This window comes from Paroedura picta, chromosome 5 (assembly GCF_049243985.1).
Source record: "Paroedura picta isolate Pp20150507F chromosome 5, Ppicta_v3.0, whole genome shotgun sequence".
In the NCBI taxonomy this organism is placed as follows: domain Eukaryota; kingdom Metazoa; phylum Chordata; class Lepidosauria; order Squamata; family Gekkonidae; genus Paroedura; species Paroedura picta.
In genome coordinates this window covers 114291866-114307733 of record NC_135373.1, presented here as the reverse complement: position 1 = coordinate 114307733, position 15868 = coordinate 114291866, and the positions used below count along the sequence as shown (strand labels likewise).

At 42.7% G+C, this 15868-nt stretch overlaps 1 protein-coding gene across 33 annotated transcripts in view; it reads right to left on the bottom strand.

The window, feature by feature from the left end:
• CACNA1C (calcium voltage-gated channel subunit alpha1 C) overlaps positions 1 to 15868 on the bottom strand; it is a 611497-nt gene that overhangs the window by 497786 nt on the left and 97843 nt on the right. Inside the window, exon 1 of one of the 33 annotated variants that reach the window (XM_077340080.1) lies at positions 4924 to 4944. The exons of the other annotated variants lie outside the window; for them this stretch is intronic. The gene's annotated coding sequence lies outside the window, so the exon portion shown is untranslated. Of the gene's footprint in view, positions 1 to 4923; positions 4945 to 15868 lie in introns of those variants that run through there. 33 annotated transcript variants of the gene reach the window in all.

Here is a 15868-nt window from a genome sequence, read left to right as displayed (position 1 = left end):
AGAAGGTACTCTCTCTGGGAGGTCAGTTGATTCCAGTTTAGTTGAGAGAAATAAATTGCCTCAGAGACCACCAGCAGAGTCTAACTGGAACTTTAAAAAGAAAGAAAGAAAAGAATGGATAAATATCTCCCATTCCCGAAACTGAAGGGAGGGGAAATTAGTCAGAATCACAGTAAACACAGTGCACCGCTAATCAACATAGCTATTACACGGGTAACAGGTTACTGCTTATCGACCTACTGAGCTATTGTAGTGCTATATGCAAGCCTGCATATGGTCATGTATTAAACACATTTTATCTTGCTCTTCCTCCAAACAGTTCCAGGCTGTTCCCTCCTCCATTTCACAGAAGCTCTATGTGGTAGGTTACGCTGAGAGAGAGGCATGACTGACACACAGATTATCCACTAAGCTTCTTGCCTGAGGGAGCTCTGTGCTGCAGAGATCTCAGACGGAAACCGTTTATTTGTGTTTTTTTCCTTAACAAAAGCATGCTACAGATTTGCACCTAGGCTGTCACAGATTCGCACTCTCCACCCCCTAGTACTAACTACTAACTCTCTCCTGCGTCCTACTGAGCCGAGAGAAGTGGCCAAAGTACCTCAGACATCAGCAGGTCCCAAACGAAACTACATTGTAGAAGATTTTCCTTCAATAAAGTTTTTCTTACCTCTGCCAAGCAAGGCTGACAAGAATGGCACTGAGTAGATGTATTTAGACCAAATGCTTTTCTTTATATGTCACTCGATAAGTACAACATTGCACAGAAATGCCAGGCAACAGTTCATTTTGGGGCGGTTTACATTCACGACACCTGTGGTCTTTTCACTCAGGAGCATATGGGTAAATTAAAGGTCTAATTTTAATGACTGAAACAACTTGTAACCCAGGAACCCAATGTCTGGGAATGGATGTAAAGGAACCGAGCAGTAGCCATTTTCAAACTTTTGTATTAATAATTGGTTGCGAATGGATTTTTTTCCTGTTATTTCAGACAGTAACTGGCTGCTAGTGGAATTTATTTACGTGTTCATACAAATTCGCGTGCATTGTGCTGGCAAAGTGGGGTGGAGCCATTTTTGAGGGAAACTGCTTTCTTCCATTTTCTACCCCTTTGTTGTACTTCTGAATCACTGTGGTGTGCTGTTTACAGTGTCCATAGTGCTACCTGCAATGTCGCTTTTCCACACACATACCCTTTTTCGCTGTACAAAAACATTCTAGGTTGAGCACTATAGCACTAAATCAACATAGAACTTCAGTGCTATAGCAGCACCACTGAGATCCCTTAGAACGTTCAAAACAAATGAGGAAGATAGCGTGGCAAAAAAGCGGAAGGGAGCAGCACTGTTTGCAATGACCATAGTGTTTCAGAGAAGGCTCATTAAGAAAAGGGCATTTGCTGTATGAAACCTCTGTCCTCATATAACTTTACTCGGGATCGGGCCAACAACACATAACATTCAGTTTAGAGGGGTAATGTGAAAATCTTCTGTAGTGTCTGATCCTCTCCACTGAGTACTTTGCTCTGGTTTCGTGTGCTTCTACCTGCAATGATGTCATCACAAGATGTCATAGTCCCATTGTATACGGCACTGGTCAGACCACACTTGGAGTACTGTGTGCAGTTCTGGAGGCCTCACTTCAAGAAGGACGTAGATAAAATTGAAAGGGTACAGAGGAGAGCGACGAAGATGATCTGGGGCCAAGGGACCAAGCCCTAAGAAAATAGGTTGAGGGACTTGGGAATGTTCAGCCTGGAGAAAAGGAGGTTGAGAGGGGACATGATAGCCCTCTTTAAGTATTTGAAAGGTTGTCACTTGGAGGAGGGCAGGATGCTGTTTCTGTTGGCTGCAGAGGAGAGGACACGCAGTAATGGGTTTAAACTTCAAGTACAACGATATAGGCTAGATATCAGGAAAAAGTTTTTCACAGTCAGAGTAGTTCAGCAGTGGAATAGGCTGCCTAAGGAGGTGGTGAGCTCCCCCTCACTGGCAGTCTTCAAGCAAAGGTTGGATACACACTTTTCTTGGATGCTTTAGGATGATTAGGGCTAATCCTGCATTGAGCAGGGGGTTGGACTAGATGGCCTGTATGGCCCCTTCCAACTCTATGATAAAAAAAATGGAGCCTGATTTTAACATGATATCGATGGTTAAGGTGGCCTGATCATTTTCTCATGCCCAGAGTCTTGTTTATACTCAGAGTGGCTTTACACTGCTGAGCACATGTTACATGAGATGTCCAGGCCTCTCCTGGACGTTGACAACCTCATTCAAACCCCAGTAGAGGTGAACAAAAGTGACGTATTTTAAATCATTTCCCAAAAACTGGGTCTCAAAGCAGAGAGCAATGAAATCAGTATAAAAACATCAGACAATAAACATTTTAAAAGCTGGCAATAGCAAAATTAGACCAGTCTAGGCAGGTACTCTTCAAAGCAAGAGTATTAAAAGGATTCATCCAGATAAGGCAAAAAAATATCTTCTACAAAATCCTGTCTCATATCCCTTTTGAAACTTCTTGGCGATTGCTCCCTAGTAAATGTTTTTCTATTTCATTTTTTTTTTATTTGTTCATTTTTTCCAGCACTTTTAGTTCTCAGCTTTACACATTAGATTTTGTAGATCTGTTTGCATTGTATAAACATATTGTACAGACTTAACATATATCTATATGGTTTTAATACACAAAATATCATTTATACATATAATAACCTATAAAGATGATCTATTAGTATGCTGACAGTTCAATTCTTTGCAATTAATTCAGTCTAAATCCATTGTAATCTATGGTTTTACACTGACCCCTTCCTCAGATTAGAATGATAGTCAGCATCCCTGGAAATCTTCGCCCTGAGGCGTTGACAGAATGGAGGCTGACTGGGGGGGTGGAGGGTAGATATAGGATGAGTACTTGATTTTTTCACTGCCAGAGTTGGTTATCTTGTTAATGTTATTTTATGTTTTTAATCGATGTGGGATTTTATTCTGTAACCTGCCATGAGGCACTTTACAAGATTGGAGGTTAATAAATAATAATAATTTTATTTATATATTTTATAATTTATATATCGCGATTCCCAATAAAAGCCGTATTGTGGCAGTTCACGGGATGAAACAATAAGATCACAATATAAAACCCCAACAAAAACCCTGTACAACCAATGACAGATGGCAACATACTCAGTTTTCAACCATTCTACCCAACCTGCTGTTCTAGCCTACGAGCCATGCTGATAAGCCCAGGCAAGATGACCCAGGGGTGTTGATCTTTTTAACTTTTTTTAGAATTGCATTGAAATAATGCTAGCGAATGTATAATTTTACACGCGAGGACACAGAAAATAATATGAAAATTTAAATTATGAGTTTAACTCAAAAGAGAGAAGTGAAATGAAAAGAGGGTTTTTCACATCAACATAAACAAGGATGAGAAATTCAAGTAATCTCTACCACCTATCCATCCTTACGCAACCAACGGGGCTAACCTGCTGTTGTGTTGCTGCAATTATATCAAAGACAGACCGAGAAATTACATCTGCACAGACTGTGGGTCTGTCAAGTAAAAATGGAGGCGAACATAACAGAATGTGGAAAGCACAGTCCAATCCAGTAGGACTCTCAAGTTTTTAGATGGCTGATGTTCCTGAATTAGAGCCAAACATGGCTGGAGATCAGACTATTCTAGAGCACTCATGAAGCTGTCTTATACTGAGTCTGACCTTTGGTTCATCAAAAGCAGTATTGTCCACTCTGCCTAGCAGTAGCTTTCCAGTGTACTGAGAAGATGTAATTCATATCACTTACTACTTGATCCAAGGGACTGAACCTCAATTATCTCTAGCAGTAACAGAAAGCAAGTTGATGATTTTTGGCAGCTGTGGAGGAATGCTAAACCCTTTCCTCCCCAACTGAACCCTTTCCCATTATAACTCCTCCTTTCAGCTGCTACTCTCCTCACCACCACTGGACCTTTTTGCAAAGAAGATTCTGGGAAATAAATAAATAAATAAATAAATCCTGCGTTGAAAGGTAGAAATCCTGATGAATTGACTTGAAATACGTAGAGGGGGTGCACAATTCATTTTAAATACAAATTGGCAATTTTTTTTTGACATTTAAATTTTATAATAAGATTTCTTTTCTCCATGGTTCTCGTTTTTTCACCAGGGGAGGCAAGTCCTCAAGGACTTATACTCACTCACAGGATGGTTTCTGGACTGGGTATTTGCACAACCCCTGACTACCAAGGGCATGTAATATAAGGGCAGACTCAACTAGGAAGTCTTCTTACATGAATCTCATTGGAACAAATGAAGGTTACACAAGAACAGCATTGTGGACTGTAAAAGAAAAATGAACATTAGCACAATATTCTATGGTGATGAAAGAGGAACTCGCTGAACAACAAATAATCCAATGCAACAGACTATGTAATCCCTTGTGATACTAAAGGGTGTTTGTGTTTAATAGATTTTCTTCTAACCTTCAAAAAGCCATACTGCCCGTGAATCTGTTACTACCTAATTATTAACATAGAAAGCAGATAAACACGAAGATTAGCATCACCAAATTGATGTTGACATCTCTCGTTTCTAAAACACAGAATGATTTCCCAACACTGATTTTATTGCCTTTCCCACAATCAATAGATGTCTTCTGTTAAAAAACAAAACAGGTATTGCAAACAATCCAGCAACCAGACAGGCAATGGCACAATGAAAAGAAGCAGCTAAAACACACCCAAGATTTCTTTTCTGCTGCCTGTTTCAAGAGACATGGTTCTTGCTTTGCAGTAAAGGGGGGGGGGGAGGGAATGTGGTTTTATTTTCAGAATTAGCACGAAATCCAGATTTAATTATTTACTGAACCGGCTCTTCATGCTATTCTAGCAGTAAAGGCAAATGGGATTCTCACTTACCAGCTAATTTAGCTTTCTGTAGCTCAGGCTGCAACATCGCAGGTGCTGTAATCCCCCTCCTCACAGGCTTTGATAGGCAAATTAACGGCCAATCACCACCCAGGATTTCCCTTCCCTCTAGAGTTCTTCCCTCTGTTCTCATCAACACCTTTATTTTAATACAGACCTTTCCACTTTGTGCTGTACCTGCGGGCTGCTCAGCCCAACTCAAGCCGCAAGGAATATTTTCTGAGAGATTTACCCCAGAGGGGGGAAAGCAGGGCTTCCTCCATTAATCCACAAAGAAACAAACACAGCTAAAAGGAAGCTTTTATGAATGACAGAAATGGGTGAATTAACCTGCCGGATGTTAGCAATATTTACCAGGCAATCAGGGAACACTAGGAACTGTGCCAATTAAAAAGACAAAGTGCCCAATTTGGGTGCAGGACGAAAGTATCACAAACATAGACCATGCTGATGGATATAGCTTGCATTGAATCCTTGAAAATTCCTTGTGCAATGCCGCAGTCCCTGTGAAAAGTTTGTTTGCAGTTTAATCCTAACAAGGTGGAAAGGCTACCGGTGAACAGAAAGCCCCCCCATCTATTGCACTCCCCTTGAAAAAAGTGATCTGATGGCACTCTTCAGCCAAAGCCTACTGTTAGATAGGCAGATGGCAGCTGTGCCTTTTACTAGCTTTGACGGGCTAGACAGCTGTGGCCTTTTCTGGGAAGAAAAGATCTGGCCACTGTGATGCATGCCCAGCATATATCTAGATTAAAGCACTTTCTGCAAGGGTGCCCTTGAGAAGTGTTCGCACATCTCAACTGATGGGAAATACTGTAGCCAGGATGTTGACTGCAGGTTTAGGGGAGGACCCTGGAGAGGGCGGGGTTTGAGGACAGTATAACCCTGTATAATACCATAGTGAAGGGTTGGGGAAAAATTGGCTCTCCAGGCATCTATGGACCACAATGCCCATGAGCCCTTGGCAGCATGTGTTGGCAGGGGCTCATGGGAATTGTAATCCATGGACATCTGCAGAGCTACCCTTTGGCCACCTCTATGCACAGAGTTTACCCTCCAAAGCAGTTATCTGTAGTCTTGAGATCAGATGCAATTTTAGGTGATCTCTAGGTTCCACCTGGAAGCTGGAAGCCCTAACTGGAATTAGCCGCAGTAACCATATCACTCCTGTCTTGACCCCACCTATACTGGCTCACAGTCTGTTTGGGGGCATAATTTAAGTTGCTGGGGTTTTTTTGGATAGCGGGCATCATCTGGGCATGGAATTTTGGTCACTGTGGGTAGTAGGGCTGCCAAAGCAGCCGTTCATGCCCAAAGCATGATGAGATTTTCTTCAAATGAAGTTTGCTTGTTGGGAGTAATTGACAGACTCTCACACCACTACTGGGTAAATACTTTTGTTTTTTGACATTCTGATCCTTCTTTCCTGCCGAGTGTTTTGATTATTGTTTTGCTTTGATGTTTTTGCATGCATCTTTTAGTGTTGGTTTTAATTGTTTTAATAATGCTTGTGGGTTTTAATGTGTCTTTAAGACGTGATATTATAATGTTTTTAATCTGTGAGCAGCTTTGGTGCCCCTGATGAAGGCAAATAGATGCTAAAGAGCTTAATATTATTATTATTATTATTATTATTATTTATTTGATTTGTATGACCGCCGCTCTCGGAAACCGGCTCGCGGCGGTTCACAATGTTCTAATACAAATACAATATATTAACCATTAAAATTCCCCATTAAAACCCCATTAAAACCCCATTAAAATAATGACTGAGTCACAATGATGGCGATTAAGAAACTATTCCCGTACAGGCCCACTGGATGAGCAGAAGGGAACGGATGGATAATTGGGCATAGGGTGGAACAATCTGGGGAACCAGGTCAGTCTAGTACTGGCCTCCATATAATATATAATATAATTTTTCAGTATGAGAAAGCACCTATAGAGAGGAAGGAGGAGGGTGAATTTATATATAGCACATTGTTAGCCATTTGTGTGCAGTGTGGATCAAGCTGATCTATGTTATTGCTAATGTCCAGACAGAAAACGGGAAGAAATTGTCCAGACCATACTGTTCTGCACTGGCTTCCTGTTGTACCCCCAGGCATAATTCTGAACACTAATTGTTACATAGATTGTAGCAGCTTAGGTCCTGCATACCTCTGGAAATGCCTTTCCCTTTTATGAGTCTACAAGATTCCTTCCTTCGTATGTTGATGCCCTATTAAAAGTTCTATTGGTGCATCAGATTGTTCTGCTAACGCTGCACACTCAATTGTTCCCAAGAGAAGCCATCAACTTATTGAGATCTCTAGATCCATTCGTGCATATCCCCAGAAGTTAAACTTCTATACTCTGGTGTGCCTAAGAAAGGCTCCAGTGTACTAATATCATGAGTAAAACGCCCTGTCTGAAACAAAAATATACAGGCCCTGTGTACGTGTATGTACTATCATAAAAGACATTTAGTTTATCAGCAAAGTGGGGACTCAGACTGAACAGCTTGTACAAGGTTCACCTCACAGCCCTCTTCTCCATATATATATTACTAGCTTCAAAGCCCGTTCCTAAGAACAGGCCTTGAAAAGGGTCCCCTCCCCTGGTTCCCTGCCAAGCAGCTTAAGGTGGCTTTGGGCCGCAGCTGGCAGCCGGATCAAGTGGGGCAGGCGGGGACTGGCCAGCTTGTTAGCAGGCAGTCAGTAGGCTGGGAAAGAGCTCCTTAGCAGGCAGCCTAGCAGGCCAGGAGGCCCTCATTAGCAGGCCAGGAGGCCCTCGTTAGCAGGCTCTCCACCATGACGCCTTGTCCTGGTCCCTCTCCTCTTACCTGCTGTTGGCTCCAGGCACTGAGGTGTATCTGAGAGCAAAGAGGCTAGAGTCCAGGGACAGAGGGCGGGAGCTGCAGTGGCAGGGCCAATCAGGGTGCAGCCAGCTTTGGCCCTATTCCAACTTGGACAGCCGGACATGTTCCATCCCCCAGGCTGTTTCACAAATATATAGAGGAACCATGGATAAGGATATAAAGAGCTAGGAGCAATGGTGGCATAATCTAGTTGTGTACATAACACAGCAAAAAATCCCACAGTGTCAAGTGGGTTGTATCTAGACACAGAGACATTTTTGTCAAGACACTGTATTTAGAATAATATTCAGCCACCTACAAACTTTTTCTCTACAAATATTTAAAGCATGGAATTCCCCAGATTTTAAAAGCTTTTATAAACGCGAAGAAACTTGGACAGTTTTAAACATTCGTCGTCTGTTCCAATGTAATTTAAAGGATTTATGGACATGATGGGTACGTCTAGCTCAGCTCAAAAACTGTCAAACAATAGCAGGTTTAATATGCCAGACATATTTTTGGGATTCACACACTGGTCCATATATTTCTTAGGATATTCTGTTATTTATTTTAGAGCCATTGCCCAATTAAAATTTTGTTAAGTTTTTAAATAGGTTAACAGCATGGTGTAAATCAGTTTACAGTATATTATAGTGGTTAAGAGCAGCAGACACTGATCTGGAGAGCTGAGTTTGATTCCTCTTTCCTACACATACAGCCAGCTGAATGATCTGGGGCCAGTCACAGTTCTGATAGTGCTGTTTTGCACAACAGTTCTGGCAGAGCTCTCTCAGCCCCTCACAGGGTGTCTGTTGTGGAGAGAGGAAGGGAACGGTGTTTGTAAACTCCTTTGGGGACTGAGAACTTGGGTATAAAACCCAACTCTTCTTCTTCTAGTAGAGGCAAGAGGAATACACCCGATTTTGCTGCTGGGGTGAACGCATCAGACTGCATCATTATCAAACTGACCTTGTTCTGATGAATACCATCAATCTACAAAACATTTCTGCACATAATCTTTCTCAGGTTTGTATTCTTACTATGACTTCATTTATCTGTCATTACGAAGGCCAAGAAAAAATGACAGCCTTAAAACCCAATGCAGAAACCCCTCCCTCCCACTCTGGATTGCTTTAAGAATAAATGTTATATACATTGTTCTTAATCATCTTATTCACTCTGCCATCTTTATACTAACAGAATCCTGGTTTTAGCGGTTTCAGATAAACATAGATAGAGCTTTGCTGGATCAGACCAGTAGTCCATCTCGTCCTGTATCCTGGCTCACAGTGGCAAACCAGTTGCTCTAGAGCAGGAGTAGTCAAACTGTGGCCCTCCAGATGTCCATGGGAATTGTAGTTCATGGACATCTGGAGATCTGCAGTTTGACTACCCCTGCTCTAGAGGGTCAGCAATAGGGCATAGAGACCAAGGTCTTTTTCTGATGTTGTATCTTGGCACTGGGATTCAGAGGTTGACTACCTCTGGATGTGGAGGTTCCCTTTAGTCACCATGAAACTGTCTCCTACCTGAGACCATCGCTACATCCTGTGGTGGTGAATCCCATATTTTAAGGAATAATTCCTTCTTGTCCATCCTGAACCTACTGTCCATCAGCTTCATAGAAAGGCCTCTCCCTTATGGGAGAGGGAGAAAGAGTTCTCTTTCTCATCCTCTGTCATGTCCCCACTTAGCTATCTCTTTTCTAAACTGGAAAGTACAAAATTCTTCAGCCTTTCTTCATAGGGGAAGTGCCCCCAGCTTCCTAATTACCTTGCCTGTACTCTTCTATACTTTATCCTGCTCTATGGTGACCTTTTTAGATACAATGAACAGATGAGAGGTTCTTAAATCTTGGCCTATGGATTGCCCAAGGTCAGGGTGTACTTTCAGGTAGTTCTGTGAGGATAGGTAAAATTCACATTGGGACCCACTAGTCAATGTACTGGTGGGCCCCAGGCTATAGCAGGCCACACGGGGATACAGATTGAAGAAAGCAGGAACACAATTTATTCTTCAGTTTCTCATTACGGCTCTACAATCCCATTCAGCTTCTTGTTTCTTCTTGGGTTGGCTATAGACTTCCAGGTCAAGCCTGTATCTTTCACCAGATGACAGACTCTGGCTTGTGTTTCTTTCTTAACCTTGCTGCTTTTCAGCCTACCTGCTTCACTGTATCCCTCTCACCTTGCCTGTTTCTTCACATCCTGATTTCCAATCTTTGCTATATGCCAAGGTTGACCAAGCTGTGACTCTTCAGATGTCCATGGACTACAATTCCCATAACCCCCTGCCATAGGCTTCATTATCCTTCCACCCTGCTTCCTGTCTCCATTTTCAGTCCCTGCCCCTTCAAATGGACATCATGACCTGCTGGGTTTGCCTGCAGATGACTCCGCTGAGGATTTGTTCAAACACCCCATCCAACTTTAGGCTCAGTCCTGCTAAAATTCACACTTCAGCAAAACAAAAGAAACAACAAATCGTGTGGCCAAGATATGAATGGCAGTCTTCAAGCAAAGATTGGATACATACTTTTCTTGGATGCTTTAGGATGCTTAGGGCTGATCCTGCGTTGAGCAGGGGGTTGGACTAGATGGCCTGTATGGCCCCTTCCAACTCTATGATTCTATGATTCTATGAATCCATGGATTAATTTTGTTCAGGATGAAGGCTTGTCAACATAATATAGAGACTTCTTACTTATCTTTCTTCATCGTGCCCTAAAGACATCTTGGCCGCACGATTTGTTGTTTCTTTTGCTTTGCTTTATTGATTTTGTGTTCTCCTATGGAATTGCTGTAGTATTCACACTTCAGCTGCCCACCTGTCTGCCCAACTAAAGCCCAGCACTGATTTTTTCCAGGTACATGACAAAAATAACAAAATGCTAGCCTGCAAAACCTCCCCCACACCCATGATGGAACCATGCTTAAGCATGCACTCAGAGAATTATTATTATTATTATTATTATTATTATTATTATTATTATTAGATTTATTTTCTGCCTCTCCCAATAGGCTCGAGGCGGGTTCTGAGTGGAACATGCAAACCGAAGGATAACTGACACATCCAGCAGCTATTTTCGTGGTAGCATGGCTGCCACACTCAAAGAAACCGCTTCCAGCTGTATGGGCAATCTGCTAGCTCTCGCACCCTGTTTCTCAACACAGACATGTGCATGAGCACAGTCACACGCAGGGAGGGAAATGTCCAGGTGTAAGAGAAGAGTACTCTGTGACCCGGTGTATTCCTTACACTCATTAGGACAAAGAAAAATAACTATTATCTTGTTTAGAGGTTAATTGCCATGTTCATCCCAGAAGAACACACACAAAGCAGGTAAAGTGATAATTGAGTATATCTGCCCCCTCCGCCTCCTTCCTCCTGCCCACTTCCACCTGGCAGCCAACACAGGCAAAGATAGCTGAAGAACCTTTCGGAACATTCGTTCCTCTTTCACCTGGCCTAGCAAATTCAGCAAGGAATGATTCTGACACCTCCCCCTTTCCCTTCAGCACAATCAGTTGGCTTTACCGGCTAGCAACTTCTTATTGTTGTTATTATTATTATTTATTGCATTTTTATAGGTGAGATAGGTGGGGCTGAGAGACTTCTGAGAGGACACTGACTAGCTCAGGGTCACCCAGCAGAATTCATGTGGAGGAAGAGTGGGGGACTGAACCTGGTTCTCTAGGTTGGCGTTTGCTACTTTAACTACCACACCTCTAGAAGGATTGTTGAACATGAGGTTGGATTACACACAAAACAGAGTGCGACTACATTGGTTTCCCCTTGAAGAAGGAAGCAAGGGAACCAGCCCCCTTTTCGCCTTGCACAAAAAGTAATTTTCTCAAAACAACTGGAATGAATAAGCAGCTCTTGTAGGACCAGCTACACATTAGAGCCTGTTACATTATTTCAGAAACATACACTTTAAATTGTATGTTTCCCTGCCTTTTAGAAAACACACTTGCCGACATATTACTATAGCCAGATGCTACCCTGCTGTTTCAGTAGCAACAATCCAAGCAGAGTCATTCAGTGTGCTGGGAGGGGGCAAAGCCAGAGAGTTATGACGTTCTATAAACCTTACAACTCCTCACTACTATCTTTTACTAACACTAGGACCTCGTTTACACATGAGGCCTGTGGCATGAATCTCAGTTTGTTGTAGTCTGGTGGAGGGTGCTATGTATATATTTTAACCCTGTGGGCAGGGCTACCTATTTACAATAAGCCCTCCCCCGCCCCCGCAGTTTAGCCAATAATTCACTACAGACATTGAAATGCATAAAGATGCTTGGGTTTTATGTTCAGTGTAGGGAAGGGATGTCAGCTTCCAGGTGGGGGCTAGAGATCCCTCAGAACAGTGGTTCTCAACCTTTCTGGTGCTGCGACCCCAACTTTAGCAGCAGTGGCAGGTGTGTGGGCGGCGTGCGCACATGCACAGGTGCACAACAATCAAGGCAGCGTGGTGGCGGCCAGTGCCATGGCTCTGCTGCCTCTGCCTGCTTCCCCCAGCTGCCGACTGCCACCTACGTCCTTTCCTTGAGGTGCTCAAGGGCTGGAGGCAGAATGGGGGGCTGCGTGCTGGAGGGGCCACTTGTCCAGCTGGACAACCATCTGTCGCCACTACCCACTGCCACTGGCTGGCGCCACCGCCACACCGACTAGCAACCTAGTGACCCCGGGGAAGGGGTCAAGCAACCCCAAATGGAACCACTGCCTCAGAAGCACAGCTCATCTCCAGACTGCAGAGATTAGTTGACCTGGAGAAAATAGATTATTTAGAGGGTGGACACTATTGTATCCAAACTGTCCTCCCCAGACTACATCCTTAAATCTGCAGGTTCATTTCCGCACCAGGAATTCAGTTCGACTCACCACTCATTGCAGATTCAGCCAATTTCCTGTGGTCGGAAGACATTCTTGCCGGTCCGGGGCTGCCCTGGCATGACTCAGGCCCTCGGTTGGCCCACGGCAAAGGAATGCAGATAAATCCTCATCTCCCCTTCTTTGCCATGGGCCTAATTGGAGCCTATGACAGGCCTGGGCCATGTGGCTGTGGAAGAATTGGGCTGTCCTGACTCAGCTCCTCCCCACCTGCACCCCAATACGGCATCCTGGAAGGAAAAAAGAAATGCCCTAGGCTGTTTTGCCACACTGCGCAGCGCAGCAGAGCTGCATGGAGCATTTGTTTTAAGGGCTTCTCCTTTCTAGAAACCTTCTGGGAGTGGTTCTTAAAGCAACAGTACCAATATATAACAAAAAAATAGAGTCCAATAGCACCTTTAAGACCAACGAAGATTTATTCACAGCGTGAGCTTTCGAGTGACCACTACTGAAACATTCTTCAGGCTTTGAGGAACTCCAGAAGTGGCGTGACCGTGCAGAATATGGTTGGGAAGCATAGCTGTGTATACAGCCATCTAGGGCCCCTACCCTTCCCAGGCCCCCCCCCATAGGCCCATCATTGGCCATTTTGGGAGGGGGGCAGGTCAACATGACCATATATAATTTAAAAAATTAACAAAATTAATTAACTCCCAACCAATTGGAGAAGATGCAGGCTGCATAGGGGATGTCCTTGCATGCATTCCATGTGGTCTTGGAGTATGCGTCCTAGCAGGTCAGAGAATCAGCAGTATTAGAGGAAGGTTAGTGACTAGGACCAGCACGATACAGAGAAGAAAGTCCACTGCGTATTGATAGAATGAATTCTAGAATATATTACATTCAGAGATAAAGACTCTTGAATGGATCAACACTGGCTCTTTTTGATAGGCTAGAGACACAGATTCCTTAATATAGTTCAGGTAAACACAGGTGGAGGGAGAGAAATTTTCAGGGGATGCTCTCTTAAGCTCTGGTTAGCTAGAATGAGCCATTACACTGTAGCATGTTGTTCTTGTCGCTCAACAGATCTAGCTGCGATTCCTAATGGTGGTATCAGTTCTAGGGAAACTATTTGTATTCTGTTGGCTGACAGCACTTTCTTTTGTCTTCTCCAGGTGGTACGAACTTCATAGCATCTTAAGGTGAGGTCGCTGGAGACCTGCATTAAAATCTTTATACAAATTTGCAGGTTGTAAGTTTAGTTTTAAGAAAGCATTGTCCAATCCGAAGATAAAATCAATACTGGCCCCCAAATCCAATAACTTCCAAGTACACTAAGCCATTTTTCTCAATCCTCTTTCTTTTGAGCATCTACTAAAACCAGGACAAAAAACTCCTTTCTTTTTTTGTAGTTGTAAGCTTGGCTGAGCCATCTAGAAAAGCATTCTATTAGGCAAGACAATCAGAAAAGCTATATATAAAGTCTCCCAGCTACAGCTGAATGTCCCAAATATGCAGGAGCACATGAAAAATAGTGAAGAGCAATCATGCCTGACTCCCCTCCAAATAATTATTAAAAGATCCCAGGCCTGATTATGATATATTGAATGCTGGAAAAGTCCAAACAGAAAGTTTCCAATACCAAGCTTCAAGTTCAGTCCCAAGATAACTCTCAATAAGCCTTGTAAATCACTTAGCAGAGCTATACACATATATTTATGTGTTAGTTGACCTTTTTCTCACAAATCCTAATGTTAAAGACCTTACTGCATCTTAAATAAACATTAAACAAAAGGGTATTTATAAACACACACAAAAGTCAGAGCCAGCGGCAAGCTGGACGGCTACACATTCTCGGGGAAAAAAATTAGTGCATTATCAAATGAACTTTGCCACAGTGTTGGCTGTAAACCTAAGAAGAAAGCTTTTTCCCAGTCCAAACAACACCCTGGGAATGTAAACTAGTGGTCGGAATTGGGAAGCACAAGTGTAAAGCACAAACCACGCCCAAGAGGAGAAAGTAAAACAAGAACACTGGCTTGTGCAGTATTCCAGAGCGAAAAAGAAAATAAATTCCACAGCTAGATTCTCAAAAGAACCAGTTGCATAAAACGGCTTAAGTTAGGGCAGGCTTTCTCAACCTTGGGGTTTTTTAACAGCCCTGGAAGAGTTTCCTGAATGGGTGGAAGGCAAATAAGATTTTATTTATTTTAAAATTTGTTAAAACATGTGTCCATCCTCTTTTGGGCTCTGTTTAAATAAATGATGAAAATGTCCTCTTTTTGGGTTGCCAAGTAAGGAATATTCTGAGTTAGTTGCAATTATCACAGTTTAAATAGTAGGGTATTTAAAATGAACAATTTACTTTTCATTTAAAATGAGAAGTAAATGTTTTGAAAGTCAGGAAATATGTCTTATTCTTTTTTTTTTCCTCTTCAAAACATGGTAACTCTAACCCGGCCTTTCTCCTGCATTGCCCCAGTCATGCAAGTAGTAGTAGACTGTTTGTGTAAATAGGGTAAAGCAGCAGCTTCATTTTAAATCAGCAGCAAATCAATTGGCGAAGTTTAAAAATAAATAAGTAAAAACATGAAACTTATTTCATTCTTTGTAAGCCATCTGTTAATAAGCCATTAATTTATAGTCTCAGCCAAGATACAGCATTCAGAGTAATAAAGCATTAGCATGGCCTTCCTTCCTTCCTTCCTTCCTTCCTTCCTTCCTTCCTTCCTTCCTTCCTTCCTTCCTTCCTTCCTTCCTTCCTTCCTTCCTTCCTTCCTTCCTTCCTTCCTTCCTTTCCTTCCTTCCCAACCCCCAAAAAGAAATCTGCCATCACAACACCCTCCTCAAGCTGCCAAATCATAAACTGGAAAGCAACTGAGAATCATGTCCTGGAAACCCCAAGAGGGCAGAGCGGGTTATGGGAACAGTGTTTCCATGTTTATGTGAAAACTTCAGGGCAACTGAAAAAAAAGAGAGCAAACCATAAAGTTGGCTATTTTTGCTGTGCACCATGGGGGGAAAACTTGCCTGTAGAAATACAGAACCCCCAGCCCAACAGCCAAGCATGTTCTATACTTAAGAAATATTGTAAATCCTAAAAAGGATATTGGTTTGGTGACTTTACAGCTACTCGTATCATTTTAATTTAGCAGAACCTCAACAAATACAATTCATTGCCGAGGCAGGAAATGAGAAATTGGGAATTCGGGGACGCTGAGGATTATATGCTTTGAGACAAAACTGCGTTCGGAGTGA